Consider the following 18,775-nt stretch of genomic DNA (forward strand, 5'->3'; position numbering starts at 1 on the left):
AGATGGGGGCAGACCCCGGGGGGGGGGGGGGTAATGTCTGTGGAGCGCGGGGCATGACGGGCGTTGTAGTCCCGGCTCCAATGGGGCTCAATTGAGCCGCGGGGCATGACGGGAGTTGTAGTTAGAAATAGAAGACGGCGTCTATGCTAGGCACCGCCCCCGAAACACCGATCTCTGGTGCTGATTGGCTGCGCGAGGTGATAGGCGGGAGCCTCGGCAAATGGGAGGCGGTGGAGGCGGGAAGAGCCCATTCACCCCAGCCCATTCACCCCCTCCAGTCCCTCCCACTACAACCCAGTTCACCCCCAGTACAGACCAGTACAACCTCATTACAGACCAGTTCATCCCAAGCAGAACCCAGTACAACCCCAGTGCCCTTCCAGTCCTTCCCAACACACCTGAGTTTATTCCCAGTCCCTTCCAGTTCCCCCCCAGTGTCATCCACAGGATGCCCCAGTGTCCCCAGTCTTCCCCACAGTGTTTCCAGTGTCCCCAGTTTGTCCCAGTCCTCCCCAGCGTCACTCCCAGTTTGTCCCAGTGTCACCCACAGCTCAAGGCACAGTTTCTGTGATCAGGCCAGAGCTCCTGAGGAGAGACCCTGGGTCAATATCAGTCACAGAATGCTGGGATCACCTCTGCTCTAAAGAGAAATAAAATTAAATACATCCTTTCAAATAGGAATGTGTATTTCTTACAAGGTCTTTGAAATCTTTCTCCATAACTGGACTAGGAAAACTTTAATGACCCTCTCATGGCTTTGGTGTTGTTTACAACAGACTCAGTCCCTGAGAGAGTCTTCAAAAAGCTACTCAACAACTCAAAGTTAAATTGAAACTCTGAAGTTTCTTGAAGTTTTAATGGGTCCCACTGAGGGACACGACTGAGAAAGCATCCCCAGGTTCCAGTTAGAGCAGAACACTGGAGGCAGTGATGACAGCTGGGGACAGACAAGGCAAAGGTGTCTCTGGTGCTGAGCAAAGCTGGATGTGTTCCAGGAATGCAAAGGGCCAAGGCCTGAGCCCCAGCCCCTGGCCAGGCAGATCCTGTCCCTCCCTCCTTGCTCAGGGCTCTTCCCGGGATGGGCACTGGCATGTGGGGATGTGCAGTGCCAAGGGCAGGAGCATGGGGCGGCCCCTGCCAGGCTGCTGAGCAGGGACAAGGAGGCCATGAGGCCCCAGGCCTGCAAGGGTCACTTGTCTCCTGGTCCTGGCTCAGGCCCAGGCCCAGCAGCCATGGCCAAAGTGCTGCCCAAGTTGGCTCTGTCAGGGCCTGGCAGCTGCTGCCCATGCCTGTGCCCTGTGCAGCCCAGGCTGTGCTACGGTGTCCCTGCCCTGCGCCTCTGTCCCTGCAGGCTGTGCTCATCCCCCGGCTGCCCCACCTGGCTGGCCCCTTCCTTTGCTGACAGCTCTGCCTCCTGCCTGCCTCTGCCTGCCCACACAAAGCCTTGGGCTGACCCAGACTCCTTCTGCAGGATGCATTGTACCACAGCCCTGCTCTGGTGCCTGGTTCCTCTCTTCTGTCCACTCTGGGCCTCCCCAGCTGCATTTGTGGTATCATTTCTCTATCTGGCTCTTTCCCACTATGGAGAAAAAGCTCCACCACTTATGAATCCACCCTTCAAGCCCTGCCAAGCCACTCCTGTTCTGTCCTCAGTCTCTTCTCAACTGGGACCAGGCACATCAACCTCCATGGGTTATGTTCTTGAGGCCTGCAAGCCCCAGCTTGGGAAATCTTTGGGCCCTCTCCAAGGTGTTTTCAGATGAAAACATTCTGCTCATATGTCGCCGACATGTTTTAGGAAAAATCCTTTCCTTAGGATTTTTCCCTCCTGAGAAGCTGAGAGGCCTCAGGAACAAACTGTAAACAATTCTTATCTGCTGCTGTGGAATGCAACAGGGGGAATCTGTGATTGGTCTCATCTGGTTGTTTGGAATTAACGGCCAACCACAGTTCACCTGTCCAGACCGTCTCGGTCCGAGACAAGCCTTTGTTATTCATTCCTTTCCTATTCTTAGCTTAGCCTTCTGATGGAATCTTTTCTCTCTGTTCTTTTAGTATAGTTTTAATATATTTTCTATCATAAAATAATAAACCTAGCTTGCTGATACATGGAGTCAACTTTCTCATCTCTTCCCTCATCCTGGGACCCTTGTGGACAATACTACACACATCTGCCTGTAGATGGGAAAGTAAAAGAAATTACTTTGGGCCTCCCAACCTTATGTCCAATTTGGAAAAAGTCCCCATTTAATGGAAAACATGAACTTCTGCAAATAAGAGCAAGACGAGAAGTTCTAGACAACAAAAATCCAGATGACACTTGGCAAGAACCCTCTAGTGGAATGAAACTTGGGTGGGCACTAGAGTCTTTACTCGGTCCTATAGCAAACTATCAGAATAGAGAGATGCTGTACAAACTTACAGGCCAAGTAGATAGACTAGCAAAAATCACCAGAGAAAGATTTAAAGAATTAAACGTACAATTACAAACCACCACAAAAATGACTTTGCAAAATCGATTAGCCTTAGATTTGTTACTCCTGAAAGAGCATGGAGTATGTGGATTTTTAAAGGGACGAGTTGATCATTGCTGCATTCACATCCCAAATGTAACTGCAGATGTAGAATATGACATCAATCAGTTGAAACAAATAGAGCATGAGGCACAAGAAGAGCAAAAAGATTTGACTCCAAGCTAGTTAGGAAAAATCTTTAAAGGGTTAGGGTGGAATGTGAGTTCATGGATTAAATCTATCATTGAGAGTGTGATAATCTTACTAATTGCATTCTTAGCAATTTGGTTAGTTTACAGCATTTTAAGGAGAGAAATACAGAAGAAAACGTCCTGGAACCAGAAAATAATAAAGGCACTGACACGAGATCCACATCCACTATCTTCTAGTTCTCCAGCCCATAATAGAATCCACGACAACTTTTACATCAACCCTGGATTTGAAGAACATCAAACATAAATTGAGAAGTAAAAGACTGTATCAAGTGAAAACATTTACACCTATAGTGAAGTGAAAATGCTTTCAAAGGGGGAATAATGATAGTGGTGCCCTGGAAAATGCTAAGATAAACTCTGAAATGTTAAGCCTTGTGTTTTACCTGCGTAAGTAGTATAATTGCTAGCTGAAATGATTGTTTAGTGGTTAAAATAATTACTGTATAATCATAAGAAGAACACTGAGAAACTGTATGTTCCTAGTCTAAGGTGGCCATGCTTGGCTGAAATCTATGTATACTATAGAACAATGTAAGTTTAATAATTAATATGAAAGTTATATAACGATAAAATATAAAAGCATATCCATCCGGAACCTAAGTCGGAGTCAGATTTGGGTCTTTACCACTGACACCCAGAGCTCCTCAATAAAAGCGCCTGCATATAATCATTTCTCGTGATTACGTGTTCCTGAAAGCTAACACATGGAGTAACAATGTTCTCCAGTGTTCCATGGGGCCTAGCACTGTCGCCATAGACACCTGGTTCCATGGGATTCCATGGCCTAACAATGTTCCCCTGTGTTCCATGAGGACTGGCTCTTTCAAAATGGACACCAGGTTCCATGAGATTCCATGGGCTAACAATGTTCTCCTGTGTTCCATTAGGTTAAATTACCATGGCTCTGTCACCATGGACCCCTGTTTTCATGGGAATCCCTTGGGTAACAGTGTTCTCTGGGTTCCATCAGGCCTGGCCCTGTCACCATGGACACCTGGTTCCATGAGATTCCATGGGCTAACAATGTTCTCCTGTGTTCAATTAGGTTATATTAGCCTGGCTCTGTAACCATGGACACCTGGTTACATGGGATTCCCTTGGGTAACAATACTCTCCAGTGTTCCATCAGGCCTGGCTCTGTCACCATGGACACCTGGTTCCATGGGATTCCATGGGGTAAGAATGTCCTCCAGTGTTCCATTAGGTTCCATCAGGCCTGGCTCTGTCACCATGGACACCTGGTTCCATGAGATTCCATTGGGTAACAATGTTCTCCAGTGTTCCATGAGGCCTTGCTCTGTCACCATGAAACCTGGTTCCATGAGATTCCCTTGGGTAACAATGTTCTCCTGTGTTCCATTAGGTTCCATTAGCCTGGCTCTGTCACCATGGATACCTGGTTCCATGAGATTCCATTGGGTAACAATGTTCTCCAGTTTTCCATCAGGCCTGCCTCTGTTACCATGGACACCTGGTTCCATGAGATACCATGGGGTAACAATGTTCTCCAGTGTTCCATCCGCCTGGCTCTGTCACCATGGAAACCTGGTTCCATGGGATTCCCTTGGGTAACCATGTTCTCCTGTGTTCCATCAGGCCTGGCTCTGTCACCATGGACACCTGGTTCCATGAGATTCCATGGAGTAACAATGTTCTCCTGTGTTCCATCAGGCCTGACTCAGTCACCATGGGAACCTGGTTCCATGAGATTCCCTTGGGTAACAATAGCCTCCAGTGTTCCATGAGGCCTTGTTCTGTCACCATGAAACCTGGTTCCATGAGATTCCCTTGGGTAACAATGTTCTCCTGTGTTCCATGAGGTTTCATTAGCCTGGCTCTGTCACCATGGAAACCTGGTTCCCTGGGATTTACTTGGGTAATAATAGTCTCCAGTGTTCTATCAGGCCTGGCTCTGTCACCATGGACACCTAGTTCCATGAGATTCCATGGGGTAACAATGTTCTCCAGTGTTCCATCCGCCTGGCTCTGTCACCATGGAAACCTGGTTCCATGGGATTCCCTTGGGTAACCATGTTCTCCTGTGTTCCATCAGGCCTGGCTCTGTCACCATGGACACCTGGTTCCATGAGATTCCATGGAGTAACAATGTTCTCCAGTGTTCCATCAGGCCTGACTCAGTCACCATGGGAACCTGGTTCCATGAGATTCCCTTGGGTAACAATAGCCTCCAGTGTTCCATGAGGCCTTGTTCTGTCACCATGAAACCTGGTTCCATGAGATTCCCTTGGGTAACAATGTTCTCCTGTGTTCCATTAGGTTTCATTAGCCTGGCTCTGTCACCATGGAAACCTGGTTCCATGGGATTTACTTGGGTAATAATAGTCTCCAGTGTTCTATCAGGCCTGGCTCTGTCACCATGGACACCTAGTTCCATGAGATTCCATGGGGTAACAATGTTCTCCAGGGTTCCATCAGGCCTGCCTCTGTCACCATGGACACCCGGCTCCATGAGATTCCATGGGGTAACAATGTTCTCCTGTGTTCCATTAGGTTCCATTAGCCTGGATCTGTAACCATGGACACCTGGTTACATGGGATTCCCTTGGGTAACAATACTCTCCAGTGTTCCATCAGGCCTGGCTCTGTCACCATGGACACCTGGTTCCATGGGATTCCATGGGGTAACAATGTCCTCCAGTGTTCCATTAGGTTCCATCAGGCCTGGCTCTGTCACCATGGACACCTGGTTCCATGAGATTCCCTTGGGTAACAATGTTCTCCTGTGTTCCATTAGGTTCCATTAGCCTGGCTCTGTCACCATGGACACCTGGTTCCATGAGATTCCATTGGGTAACAATGTTCTCCACTTTTCCATCAGGCCTGCCTCTGTTACCATGGACACCTGGTTCCATGAGATTCCATGGCGTAACAAGGTTCTCCAGTGTTCCATCAGTCCTGACTCAGTCACCATGCGCACCTGGTTCCATGAGATACCATGGGGTAACAATGTTCTCCTTTGTTCTATTATGTGCCATCAGGCCTGGCGCTCTCACCATGGTCACCTGGTTCCATGAGATTCCATGGGGTAACAATGTTCTCCTGTGTTCCATTAGGTTCCATTAGCCTGGCTCTGTCACCATGGACACCTGGTTCCATGGGATTCCCTTGGGTAATGATAGTCTCCAGTGTTCCATCAGGCCTGGCTCTGTCACCATGGACACCTGGTTCCATGAGATTCCATGGGGTAACAATGTTCTCCAGTGTTCCATTAGGTTTCATTAGCCTGGCTATGTGACCATTGACACCTGGTTCCTTGGGATTCCCTTCAGTAACAATAGTCTCCCGTGTTCCATGAGGCCTGGCTCTGTTACCATGGACACTTAGTTCCATGAGATTCCCTGGGCTAACAATGTTCTCCTGGGTTCCATTAGGTTCCTTTAGCCTGGCTGTGTCGGGATGAACACATGGTTCCATGAAATTCCCTTCGGTAACAATGTTCTGCAGTTTTCCATCAGGCCTGGCTCTGTCAGCATGAAACCTGGTTCCATGAGATACCATTGGGGTAACAATGTTCTCCAGTGTTCCATCAGGCCTGGCTCTGTCACCATGGACACCTGGTTCCATGAGATTCCCTATGTTAACAATGTTCTCCAGTGTAACATGAGGCCTGGCTCTGTCACCATGAACACATGGTTCCATGAAATTCCCTTGGGTAACAATGTTCTTCTGTGTTCCATTAGGATCCATTAGCATGGCTGTGTCAACATGGACTCCTGGTTCAATGAGATTCCATGGGCTAACAATGTTCTCCAGTTTTCTATCAGGCCTGGCTCTGTCACTGCGGACACCAGGTTCCATGAGATTCCAATGGGTAACAATGATCGCTAGTGTTCCATTAGGTTCCATCAGGCCTGGCTCTTTCACCATGGACACCTGGTTCCATGAGATTCCATGGGCTAACAATGTTCTCCTTTGTTCCATTATGTTCCATCAGGCCTGACGCTTTCACCATGGATACCTGGTTCCATGAGATCCCATGGGGTAAAAAAGTTCTCCTGTGTTCCATTAGGTTCCATTAGCCTGGCTCTGTCACCATGGACACCTGGTTCCATGGAATTCCCTTGGGAAACAATAGTCTCCAGTGTTCCATCAGGCCTGGCTCTGTTACCATGGACACCTGGGTCCATGAGAATACATGGGGTAACAATGGTCTCTAGTTTTCTATCCGGCCTGCCCCTGTCACCATGGACACCTGGTTCCATGAGATTCCATAGGCTAACAATGTTCTCCAGTGATCCATCAGGCCTGCTTCAGTCACCATGGGCACCTGGTTCCATGAGACACCATGGGGTAACAATGTTCTCCTGTGTTCCATCAGGCCTGACTCTGTCACCATGGACACCTGGTTCCATGGGATTCCCTTGGGTAAAAATGTTCTCCTGTGTTCCATCAGGCCTGGCTCTGTCAACAAGGACACTTCTTTCCATGAAATTCCCTTGGGTAACAATGATCTCTAGTGTTCCATTAGGTTCCATCAGGCATGGCTCTGTCACCATGGACACCTGGTTCCATGAGATTCCATGGGCTAACAATGTTCTCCAGTGTTCCATTAGTTTCCATTAGCCTGGCTCTGTCACCATGGACACCTGGTTCCATGGAATTCCCTTGGGTAGCAATAGTCTCCAGTGTTCCATCAGGCCTGGCTCTGTCGCCATGGACACCTGGTTCCATGAGATTCCATTGGGTAACAATGTTCTCCTGTGTTCCATTAGGTTCCTTTAGCCTGGCTGTGTCACGATGACACCTGGTTCCATAGGTTTTAATTGCGTAACAATGTTCTCCAGTGTTCCTTGAGGCCTGACTCTTTCACCATGGACACCTGGTTCCATGAGATTCCATGGGGAAACAATGTTCTCCTGTGTTCCATTACGTTCCATTAGCCTGGCTCTGTCACCATGGACACCTGGTTCCACGGGATTCCCTTGGGTAACAGTAGTCTCCAGTGTTCCATCACGCCTGCCTCTGTCACCACGGACACCTGGTTCCATGAGATTCCAGTAGGTAAAAATGTTCTCCTTATTTCCATCAGGCCTGGCTCTGTCACCATGGACACCTGGTTCCATGAGATACCATGGGGTAACAATGTTCTCTGTGTTCCATTAGGTTCCATGAGGCCCGGCTCAGTCACCATGGACACCTGGTTCCATGAGATACCATGGGGTAACAATGTTCTCCTGTGTTCCGTCAGGCCTGCCTCTGTCACCATGGATAACTGGTTCCATGAGATTCCATGGGCTACCAATGTTCTCCTGTGTTCCATTATGTTCCATCAGGCCTGCCACTGTCACAACGGACACTTGTTTCTATGAAATTCCCTTGGGTAACAATGATCTCTAGTGTTCCATTAGGTTCCATCAGGCCTGGTTCTATCACCATGGACACCTGGTTCCATGGGATTCCCCTGGGTAACAATAGTCTCCAGTGTTAGATCAGGCCTGCCTCTGTCACCATGAACACATGGTTCCATGAAATTCCCTTGGGTAACAATGTTCTCCAGTGTTCCATTAGGTTCCATTAGGGTGGCTCTGTCACCATGGACACATGGTTCCATGGGATTCCATGGGGTAACAATGTTCTCCAGTTTTCCATCAGGCCTGCCTCTGTCACCATGGACACCTGGTTCCATGAGATTCCCTTGGGTAACCATGTTCTCCTGTGTTCCATCAGGCCTGGCTCTGTCACCATGGACACATGTTTCCATGGGATTCCATGGGGTAACAATGTTCTCCAGTTTTCCATCAGGCCTGCCTCTGTCACCATGGACACCTGGTTCCATGAGATTCCCTTCGGGAAACCATGTTCTCCTGTGTTCCATCAGGCCTGGCTCTGTCACCATGGACACCTGGTTCCATGAGATACCATGGGGTAACAATGTTCTCCTGTGTACCATCAGGCCTGCCACTGTCCCCATGGACACTTGCTTCCATGAAATTCCCTCGGGTAACAATGATCTCTAGTGTTCCTTTAGGTTCCATCGGGCCTGGCTCTGTCACCATGGACACCTATTTCCATGAGATTCCATGGGCTAACAATTTTTACCTGTGTTCCATTAGGTTCCGTAAGGCCCGGCTCTGTCACCAAGGACACCTGGTTCAATGGGGTTCCCTTGGGTAACAATGTTCTCCAGTGTTCCATCAGGCCTGGCTCTGTCACCATGGACACCTGGTTCCATTAGATTGCATGGGCTAAGAATGTTCTCCTCTGTTCCATTAGATTCCATCAGGCCTGGCTCTGTCACCATGGACACCTGGTTCCATGGGATTCCATTGGGTAACAATGTTCTCCAGTGTTCCATGAGGCCTGGCTCTGTCACCATGAACACCTGGTTCCATGAGATTCCATTGGGTAACAATGTTCTCCTGTGTTCCATTAGGTTCCATCAGGCCTGGCTTTGTCACCATGGACACCTGGTTCCATGGGGTTCCCTTGGGTAACAATGTTTTCCAGGGTTCCATCAGGCCTGGCTCTGTCACCATGAAACCTGGTTCCATGAGAGTCCATTGGGGTAACAATGTTCTCCAGTGTTCCACCAGGCCTGGCTCTGTCACCATGGACACCTGGTTCCATGAAATTCCATGGGGTAACAATGTGCTCCTGTGTTCCATTAGGTTCCGTCAGGTGTGGCTCTGTCCCTATGGACACCTGGTTCCATGAGATTCCCTTGGGTTACAATAGTCTCCAGTGTTCCACCAGGCCTGGCTCTGTCACCATGGACACCTGGTTCCATGGGATTCCCTTGGGTTACAATAGTCTCCAGTGTTCCACCAGGCCTGCATCTGTCACCATGGACACCTGGCTCCATGAGATTCCATTGGGTAACAGGATTCTCCAGTGTTCCATCAAGCCTGGCTCTGTCACCATGGACACCTGGTTCCATGAGATTCCGTGGGCTTACAACGTTCTACTTTGTTCCCTTATGTTCCGTCAGGCCTGGCTCTGTCACCATGGACGCATGGTGCCATGAGATTCCATGGGGTAACAATGTTCTCCTGTGTTCCATTATGTTCATTTAACCTGGCTCCGTCACCATGGACACCTGGTTCCATGAGATACCATGGGGTAACAATGTTCTCCAGTGTTCCGTCAGGCCTGGCTCTGTCATCATGGACACTTGCTTCCATGAAATTCCCTTGGGTAACAATGATCTCTAGTGTTCCATTAGGTTCTATCAGGCCTGACTCAGTCACCATGGACACCTGGTTCCATGAGATTCCATTGGTTAACAATGTTCTCCAGTGTTCCATGAGGCCCGGATCGGTCACCATGGACACCTGCTTCCATGAGATTCTATGGGGTAACAATGTTCTCCGGTGTTCCATGTGGCCCATATCGGTCACCATGGACACCTGGTTCCATGAGATTCCCTTGGATAACAATGTTCTCCAGTGTTCCATCAGGCCTGGCTCTGTCACCATGAAACCTGATTCCATGAGATTCCATTGGGTAACAATGTTCTCCTATGTTCCATTAGGTTCCATTAGCCTGGCTCTGTCACCATGGACACCTGGTTCCATGAGATTCCATGGGCTAACAATGTTCTCCAGTGTTCCATTAGGTTCCATGAGGCCTGGCTCTGTCCCCATGGACACCTGGTTCCATGGGATTTCCTTGGGTAAAAATGTTCTCCTGTGTTCCATGAGGCCTGGCTCTGTCATCATGGACACCTGGTTCCATGGGATTCCCTTGGGTTACATTGTTCTCCAGCGTTCCATCAGACACGGCTCTGTCACCATGGACACCTGGTTCCATGAGATTCCATGGGGTAACAATGTTCTCCAGTGTTCAAATAGGTTCATCCAGGCTGCGTTTCCTAAGTTCATTTCCCAATTTCCGAAGATTCCCCTGCCACGTGCCTTCAGGGTAGTCAGAATTAGTCTGTTACACTGTTGAACTTTCCCAGCAGCTGGTGCATGATAGGGGATATGATATATCCATTCAATACCATGTTCCCTTGCCAAGGTGTTGATAAGGCCATTCTTGAAATGGGTCCTGTTGTCTGACTCAATTCTCTCAGGGGTGCCATGTCTCCACAGGACTTGCTTTTCCAGGCCCAGGATGGTGTTCTGGGCAGTGGCATGAGGCACAGGGTGGGTCTCCAACCATCCTGTGGTGGCTTCTACCATGGTCAGCACGTAGAGCTTGCCCTGGGGTGTCTGGGGCAGTGTGATGTAGTCAATCTGCCAGGTCTCCCCATACTTGTACCTGGACCACCGCCCACCATACCACAGGGGCTTCACTCGCGGGGCCTGCTTGATGGCAGCACACATCTCACAGTCGTGGATAACCTGAGAAACACTGTCCATGGTTAGATCCACCCCTCGGTCTCGTGCCCACTTAGAAATGACATCTCTACCCTGATGACCTGAGACATCATGGGTAAATCAAGGTGAGAATAACTCCCTCTTATGTTGCCAATCTAAGTCTCTCTTTGACACCTCTGTCTTTGCAGCCTGACCTACCTGCTCATTGCTTCGGTGCTCCTCATTGGCTCTACTCTTGGGGACATGGGCATCTACATGACAGACTTTCACAGACAGATTTTCTACCCCAGAGGCAATGTCTTTCCCCTCATCAGCAGCCCAGACTGGCTTTGCTCTATGCTGCCAGTTGCCCTTTTTCCACCTTTCCAGCCAGCCCCAAAGAGCATTGGCTACCATCCACGAATCAGTATAAAGGTAGAGCTTTGGCCACTTTTCCATTTCAGCAATGTGCAGGGCCAGCTGAATGGCCTTGAGTTCAGCAAGTTGACTTGATCCACCTTCTCCTTTGGTAGCTTGTGAAACTTGTCATGTGGGGCTCCATACGGCTGCTTTCCATTTCTGGTTCATCCCTTCAATGCAACAGGAACCTTCAGTGAAAAGAGCGTAGCGTGTTTCTTCTGCTGGTAGTTGGTTGGCTGGTGGAGCTTCCTCAGCCTGTGTCACTTGTTCCTGCTCCTCTTCATCAGTGAGACCAAAGTTCTCACCTTCCAGCCAGTTTGTAATTATCTCCAAAATCCCAGGGTGATTCAGGTTTCCAATACGAGCTCGCTGTGTGATAAGAGTAATCCACTTGCTCCATGCAGTGTTGGTGGCGTGGTGGGTAGAGGGAACCTTTCCTTTAAACATCCACCCCAGCACTGGTGGTCGAGGTGCCAGGAGGAGTTGTGCTTCTCTGCCAATCACCTCCGAGGCAGCTTGAACTCCTTCATAGGCGGCCAAAATTTCCTTCTCTGTGGGAGTGGAGTTGGCTTTGGACCCTCTGTAACTTTGGCTCCAGAATCCCAGTGCTCGGCCTCAAGTCTCCCCAGGCACCTTCTGCCAAAGGCTCCAGGACAATCCATTGTTCCTGGCTGCAGAGTAGAGCACATTCTTCACCTCTGGTCCTGTCCTGACTGGGCCAAGTGCTACTGCATGAGCGATCTCCTGCGTGATCTGGGCAAAGGCTTCCTGCTGCTCAGGGCCCCAGTGGAAATTGTTCTTCTTGCAGGAGACCAGGTAGAGAGGGCTCATGATCTGACTGTACTCGGGAATGTGCATTCTCCAAAACCCTGTGGCAAAAGCTTGTGTTCCCTTCTTGCTGGTTGGTGGAGACATTGCAGTGATCTTGTTGATGACCTCAGTTGAAATCTAACACCATCTTGCTACTTTACTCCCAGGAACTGGATCTCTCGGGCAGGTCCCTTGACTTTGCTCTTCTTGTCAGCGAAGCCAGCTTCCAGCAGAATCTGGATGATCCTCTCTCCTTTCTCAAATATTTCCATTGCCATGTTCCCCCAAACAATGATGTCACTGATGTACTGCAGTACTACTGATGTACTGCGCTGATGGACTGCAGATGTTCTGGAGCCTCACCCTTTTCCAGTGCAGCCTGGATCAGTCCATGGCAGATGGTGGGGCTGTGCTTCCACCCCTGGGGCAATCGGTTCCAGGTGTACTGCACACCCCTCCAGGTGAAAGCAAACTGAGGCCTGCAGTCTGCTGCCAGAGGAGTAGAGAAAAACATGTTGGCAATGTCAACAGTGGCAAAGCACTTTGCTGCCTTGGACTCCAGCTCGTACTGGAGTTCCAGCAGGTCCGGCAGAGCAGCGCTCAGTGGTGGAGTCACTTCATTCAAGCCATGATAGTCCACAGTCAATCTCCATTTTCTGTCAGAATTGCACACAGGCCAAGTGAGGCTGTTGAAGGGTGAGTGGGTTTTGCTGACCACCCCTTGGCTCTCCAGCTCACCGATCATTTTGTGGATGGGGATCACAGCATCTTGATTCATATGACACTGCTGGCAGTGCACTGTCAAGGTGGCAATTGGCACATGCTGCTCTTCCACGTTCAGCAGTCCTACTGTAGATGAGTTTTCTGATAGTCCAGGCAGAGTGTTCAGCTGCTTAATGTTCTCTGCCTCTACAGCAGCTATGCCAAAAGCCCGCCTGAGTCCCTTTGGTTCTCTGTAATAGCCATTCTGGAGGAAGTCTATGCCCAGAATACACAGAGCCTCTGGGCCAGTCACAATGGGATGTTTCTGCCACTCCTTCCCAGTCAGGCTCACCTGGGCTCCCAACAGGGTCAATTGCTGCCATTTCCCCCATCACCCCAGCAATGGAAACAGATTCTGCCCCAACATGTACTGATGGTATCAGGGTACACTGCACACCAGTATCAACCAAGGCATCGTATTTTTGTCACTATGATGTGCCAGGCCATCAGATGCACACCGTCCAGAAGATCTGGTTTGGCTGTGCCTCTTCCCAGCTAGAGGCAGGGCCACTCTAACCCTGGTTATTATGTCTTTCCTGGGCATACACGGTAGAGGTTCCTTCAAGGGGACCTGACAGATCATACCCGGTAGCTTGGACATGGGAGGTTGAGGCTACCTTCACTTTAGTGGAACTCCCTCCATTAGTGTTTCCCTCCTTGAGCTGACGCACCCGTGCTGCCAGGACAGAAGTGGGTTTCCCATCCCACCTTCCCACGTCTTCCCCATGGTCACACAGAAAGAACCACAGGTCAGCCCTTGGGGTGTAGCCTCTCTCTCTGGCTGGGGAATGCTGGGCTGTGACTTTGGGGCCTGTGACTCGCACTGGTGCCATGTGGGAACTGTTCTTTCTCCCTCCACCCTCATCTCTTCTTGTAGGCTCTTAATAATAGCAGAGACATGAGCCTGCATTGGGCCATCGATCATACTTTCACAATTTCTAAGCTTGTTGGTGACAGAGCCCGCTGTCTCTTGGTTGGTATCAGCATTAATTGTTGCAGTGAAGGTGGTGTATTGAGATGGCCCCAGATCTGCCAGACTCCACAGCATTTGCCCTGTGCACCTGATTTTGTCAGGGTCATTGTCACGCTGTCCATCCCTCCCAAAGAGTACCTCCAATGCTGCCACTTCTCTCAGCTGTTGGATCCCTTCCTCGAGGGTCTTCCAGCACATTCTATGGTGGTGCTCCTGCATTCTCTCCCTGTGGACAAACCTCTCTTTGACACTCATTAAAAGCCACTCCCAGAGGGAAAGGGACCCTGACACTCTTACAAAAATCTCATTCATACCTGAGTCCTGGGTCAAGAGTCCCAAATTCCGTGCCTCACAACCATCCAGTTGCACACCTGTACCCAAAAGGACCCAGACCCGGAGTAACCAGGTTGTTTAAGCCTCATATCCCCGTTGTACAATGTCTTTGTGCAGATTACAGAGACTTTTGTGTGGAGAGTTTTGTGGAGACGTGGCTTGAAGAGAAGGGACATGATAAAATACAGCTGGTAAAGCAATGGGCCTCTGGTCGGGGGCCTTTGGCAGGGCCAGAGTGTCCTTGAGCAGGAAGTTATACGATAACGGGATGCAGAAGCAGAGACTAGCTAATGAGGGGAGAAAACATAGGCATCCTGAGTATCTGATAGCAAAGGTTGAGCTGACCTTCTATAGCGAACCAATAGTGAGCTTTAGTTTTGCAATATGTATGAGCCTTATTATCACTGTTATAAGAGCACGCATGTTAAATCAATAAATTGAGACTTGTTGATCATCATCGGATGTGCTTGTCTCCCGTCGACTCCGTCACATTTGTATGTCAGGGACTCAGTGATGATCTCAACCACTGGCTCCCCTGTGGGTTGTGAGGGCCCTCCATTCTTATCCTTATCTGGGTGCTCTGATTTCATCTTAGAAATCCCTGTTTTCGCAGGGGCGACTGCTGCTGGCTGTGACTGCCTCTGCAGTTCAGCTGGAACCTGGATGGTTGTAACATCTGTGGGTTCCACTGCTGCACCATCAGACTCTCCCTCTTTGAGGCAGGGGGAGGGTTTTCACCAGCTGGGGAAATGTACTCCTTCAGCATCTGGACCATCTCCTTCACCAGAACCCAATCTGGGTGGTTCATTTCTGAGATGGGCTGTGGAGCAGGGTCAGGCTCTGGGGCAGCAGCATCCCTTGTCTCTGGGGTAGGTGTCAGCGTGGTTATCCAGGTTAATCTTCCCCTATCTCTGAATGCTAAATAGAACAGGCCTATCAGCAAAAACAACCACTGTATGATATCATTAGCATTTAGAGTGGATGTGAACCCTTTGAAAAGTGGTGGGGCAGACCCAAAGAGCTGGGTGAAGGGTTGAGAGAAAGTTTCCCCCGGTGTCATTTCCTCACAGTAAGTACTATTTTTAAAATACCCCAAAAACACACAGTTAGTGTGTGATAGCTCTGAATCCATGCGCTCGCCTTCCAGAGGAAGTTAAAAATCCATGAATTTCTCACCTTATTAAGCCATAAAACAAACTGGATAACAGCCACAGCAGCCTTAGTTATGGTTAGCCTGTGTTCCCAGGGATGGCCAGGCTGCTCCTGATGGGGCAGAAGGAAGAGTTCCAGGCCCTCCACGAGGGTGAGTGAGGGCAGCGGGCTGTCAGCAGGGGCTGGCTGGGTGAGCTGCAATGCCTGGGCAGGGAGCTGCAATCCCTGCCCTGGCTGCAGTGGGCTTCGCTCCTTCTGTGGACAAGGGTGGCGTGGGCAGAGCACACAGAGATTTCAGGGACATGGGTGAGGGGATTCATGGCCAGCACCTTGCAGCTGATCCCCTTGGCCCCTCCTGTCTTGTGGCCATGGCAAGAGCTGGGTGGGATGGCCCTGGCAGGAAGGTCTCCTTGGATTCCTGAACATCCAGGTTCTGACTGTGGCTCTGTTCCTCTCTCTTCCAGCCCTTCAAGGCCTGAGTGAAGACAACATCCCTTCCCATATATGCACATTTATACAGATGATGTTTGAGGGAAGAGCTGCAGAACTACTTTCATCTTCTGGCTCAGAAGAACCAGTGTCTCTTTAAGACCTCCAGATCCCTTGGAAGGTGAGACAACCTGGAGACCAGAGGAGACCAGCTGGAGCTCCAGGCACAGCTGATGACTGGCACAGCTGAGCCTGTGGGAAGCTCCCATAGCTCCCACCTTCTCCCTCCCTGGTGACAGCTCCCTCCCTCCAGCCCTCAGACCCTGCCCATCCCCTTTCTTCCCTCCCAGCTCATCCCTTTGCTTCCCCTTCCATTAATAAACTGTTTGGCTTCTTCACTTTACCCCCATCTCTGTGGAGCTGGAGCAATGCAAATCCAGAGCCCTGGGACACACAGGCCCCTCCTGGTGTTCTCTTCCACGCCGTGTTTTGTGCACAGACACAGAGGAACGAGGGCAGATCAGGCTGGAAGGGTCCCTGTGCTGAAGATCCATTTCCACACCACTGATCTTGCTGAGCACCCTGGAGCCCCTGGACTTTGGAAGAGCCATCCTGAGGATGCTCTGAACCCAGCTGTGAGGCATTCCATGGCAAGCATCTACAGAGGGCAAAGGAGCTTGGAATGCTGGAAGGTTTCAAGAACAGCTTCCTGAAAGCACTGCACTGCTCCATCCCTGCAGAGGATCAGGAAGAGGGCAGAACCAGAGACCATGTGGGCTCAACAGAGAGCTTTGGGTGTGCCTAAGAGCAAATGAAGCAGCAGCACGGTGCCCGAGACTCAGACACATGACCGTGCCAGTGCCTGGAGTGCTGCCTGGCAGTGCTGGGATCCCAGGTGTGGTTCTGGTCCCCACAATGAGGAATGGCAGCCCCAGGCTCAGACCCAGTCAGAAAGCCAACCAAGTGAGACCAGAGCGAGGGCACCTTTCCAGTTTCTCTTGGCCATGGCCGCGAAACAACCCCTGCTGCTTCTTCCTCCACCTGTGTTTGGGGCGTGCTGGTGGCAGAGCCAGCCAGGGTGTGCTCTGCGTTCCACAGCCTGTTGGGAGCGGGCATGAAAAGCTCTGCGTGCACAGCAGAGAGTTCTGGAAGGTTCTGGAAAGAGCGTCCTGTGGGGACAGGGCTCTGGGCTCTGGCTGGCAACAGCCTGGTTTTCCTGCCGTGAGCGCAGGCAGGAGTTGAGGCAGGTGAAGAGGCAGAGGGCACCTTGTGTTTGTAGAGGGCCTGGGGCTGCACTTCTGAACCTCCACCTGGAAACACACTTGGGGGAATAGGAGCTAGAGCTGGAGCATTCAGCCTTGCCAGCTTTTCTTAAGAGTGTGTTGGTGTTCCCCAGGAAATCTACACATGTGGGGAAATGCCTTTGGAGCTTGCTTCTCAAGGAAAGTGCTTCCCAGGGAGCTCGCAGTGAGGTGGGAAGGGTGATCCAGGAACCCCAGGCCTGGCAGCCTGAGCTTGCCACCGGGGAAGGCCTTGGGGCAGATCCCCCTGAGTGCCATCCCACGGCACCTGCAGGGAACCAGGGCGTGTGCTGGAGGGTGGGAAAGCTCTGTGGAGGGACGGGGTCAGCTGGGGGTCCTGGTGGGGTGTTGAGAGCTTCTGGGTGGGAGTTTGGGAGGGTTGGTGTTGGTGAAGTGTTGGGGAAGGAGTTGTCTGGAAGGTGAGAGGTCTAGGCTGGCATTTGAGTCAGTTTGAAGGCAGCATCTGTGGTTTGGCATAGCTTTGGTTTGGAGGGCAGAAAGAATATCTGTGACTCTTCCTGTTCATGGTTCTGATTCTCCTGCAGGGAACAAGAAGGGAGAGCTGTACTTTACTGGCCACTTAGATATCTGTACCAGGGGGAGGATTAGCCCTTTTGCCATCTACTCATTTGTTTGGGCTACTTTTGCAACACTGAGTGGACTTTCATTTCTGGACAGCTTTTTTTCCTTAAGAGAATTAGGATATTATCATCCCTTCATTGACAACTGTTTGCAAACCAAAGAATGACCTTTTTTTTGCCTCTGTGTAGTGTTATGTTCTGTAAAGTGACTCTCAGTGGATGATGTTAGGGTAAATGAGTTGCTGCTTTGAGATGGGAAGCAAAATTCCAACTCTTCACCTTCTCAGGCCATCCCAATGAATTTGGGAAGTTTGCAACTTTTTGGAACTCCTTGAGTTGAGCAATGGGAAGTAAAGCTTTCCTGAAGTGAGGAGTCTTAAACGCCAGATTCTTCTGTGCCTTCACCACTAAGGTGTTTCTGTGCTAAAGGAAATTACTTCAATAGAAAATAATTTCAGCATGGAGTGAGAGCTTCTGACCGAGACCAAGTGTTGCCAGCATTTGCTCCAGGTGCTCCTGCCAACAGCCCCTGCAGGAAGGAGCACAGCCCCCAATGCACGTGGGCTTTGGCTCCCTCTGGCACAGAAGCCCCCCGGGGGCACAGGTCTCTGGGACAGGAGATGGGCACCAGCGCTGCCAGGGCTCGGGGGGTGGCAGGTCTGCTTGGGCAGGGACTCTGCCACACCTGCTGATGTCAGTGCTCCCCAGGCCCAGGGATCAGAGCAGCATTCGTGCCCTGGCCCACACGTTCCCTGTCCATGTCACACCCACAGGTTTAGGATGGCCACCAGCTGGGACGTGTCCCAAGGAGGCCGTGCCAGCTTCTGTGGAAGGCCCCGTGCCCTTCCCAGAGCGGCTGCCTCGGCAGCCCTGGGGTCTCCTTCTGCTGCCCTGAGCCCAGAGAGCAGGGCACCGTTTGCTGATGCTCTGAGCCCTTCCTTAAGACCCTGTCAGGCTGGCTTAGAAACCTGGGACCAGGGATTCCTTCCAGCCTGGACCACTTTGGGTGGGCTGGGGGTGGCCCC

The sequence above is a fragment of the Haemorhous mexicanus genome, chromosome 16, assembly GCF_027477595.1.
Source record: "Haemorhous mexicanus isolate bHaeMex1 chromosome 16, bHaeMex1.pri, whole genome shotgun sequence".
Lineage (NCBI taxonomy): Eukaryota > Metazoa > Chordata > Aves > Passeriformes > Fringillidae > Haemorhous > Haemorhous mexicanus.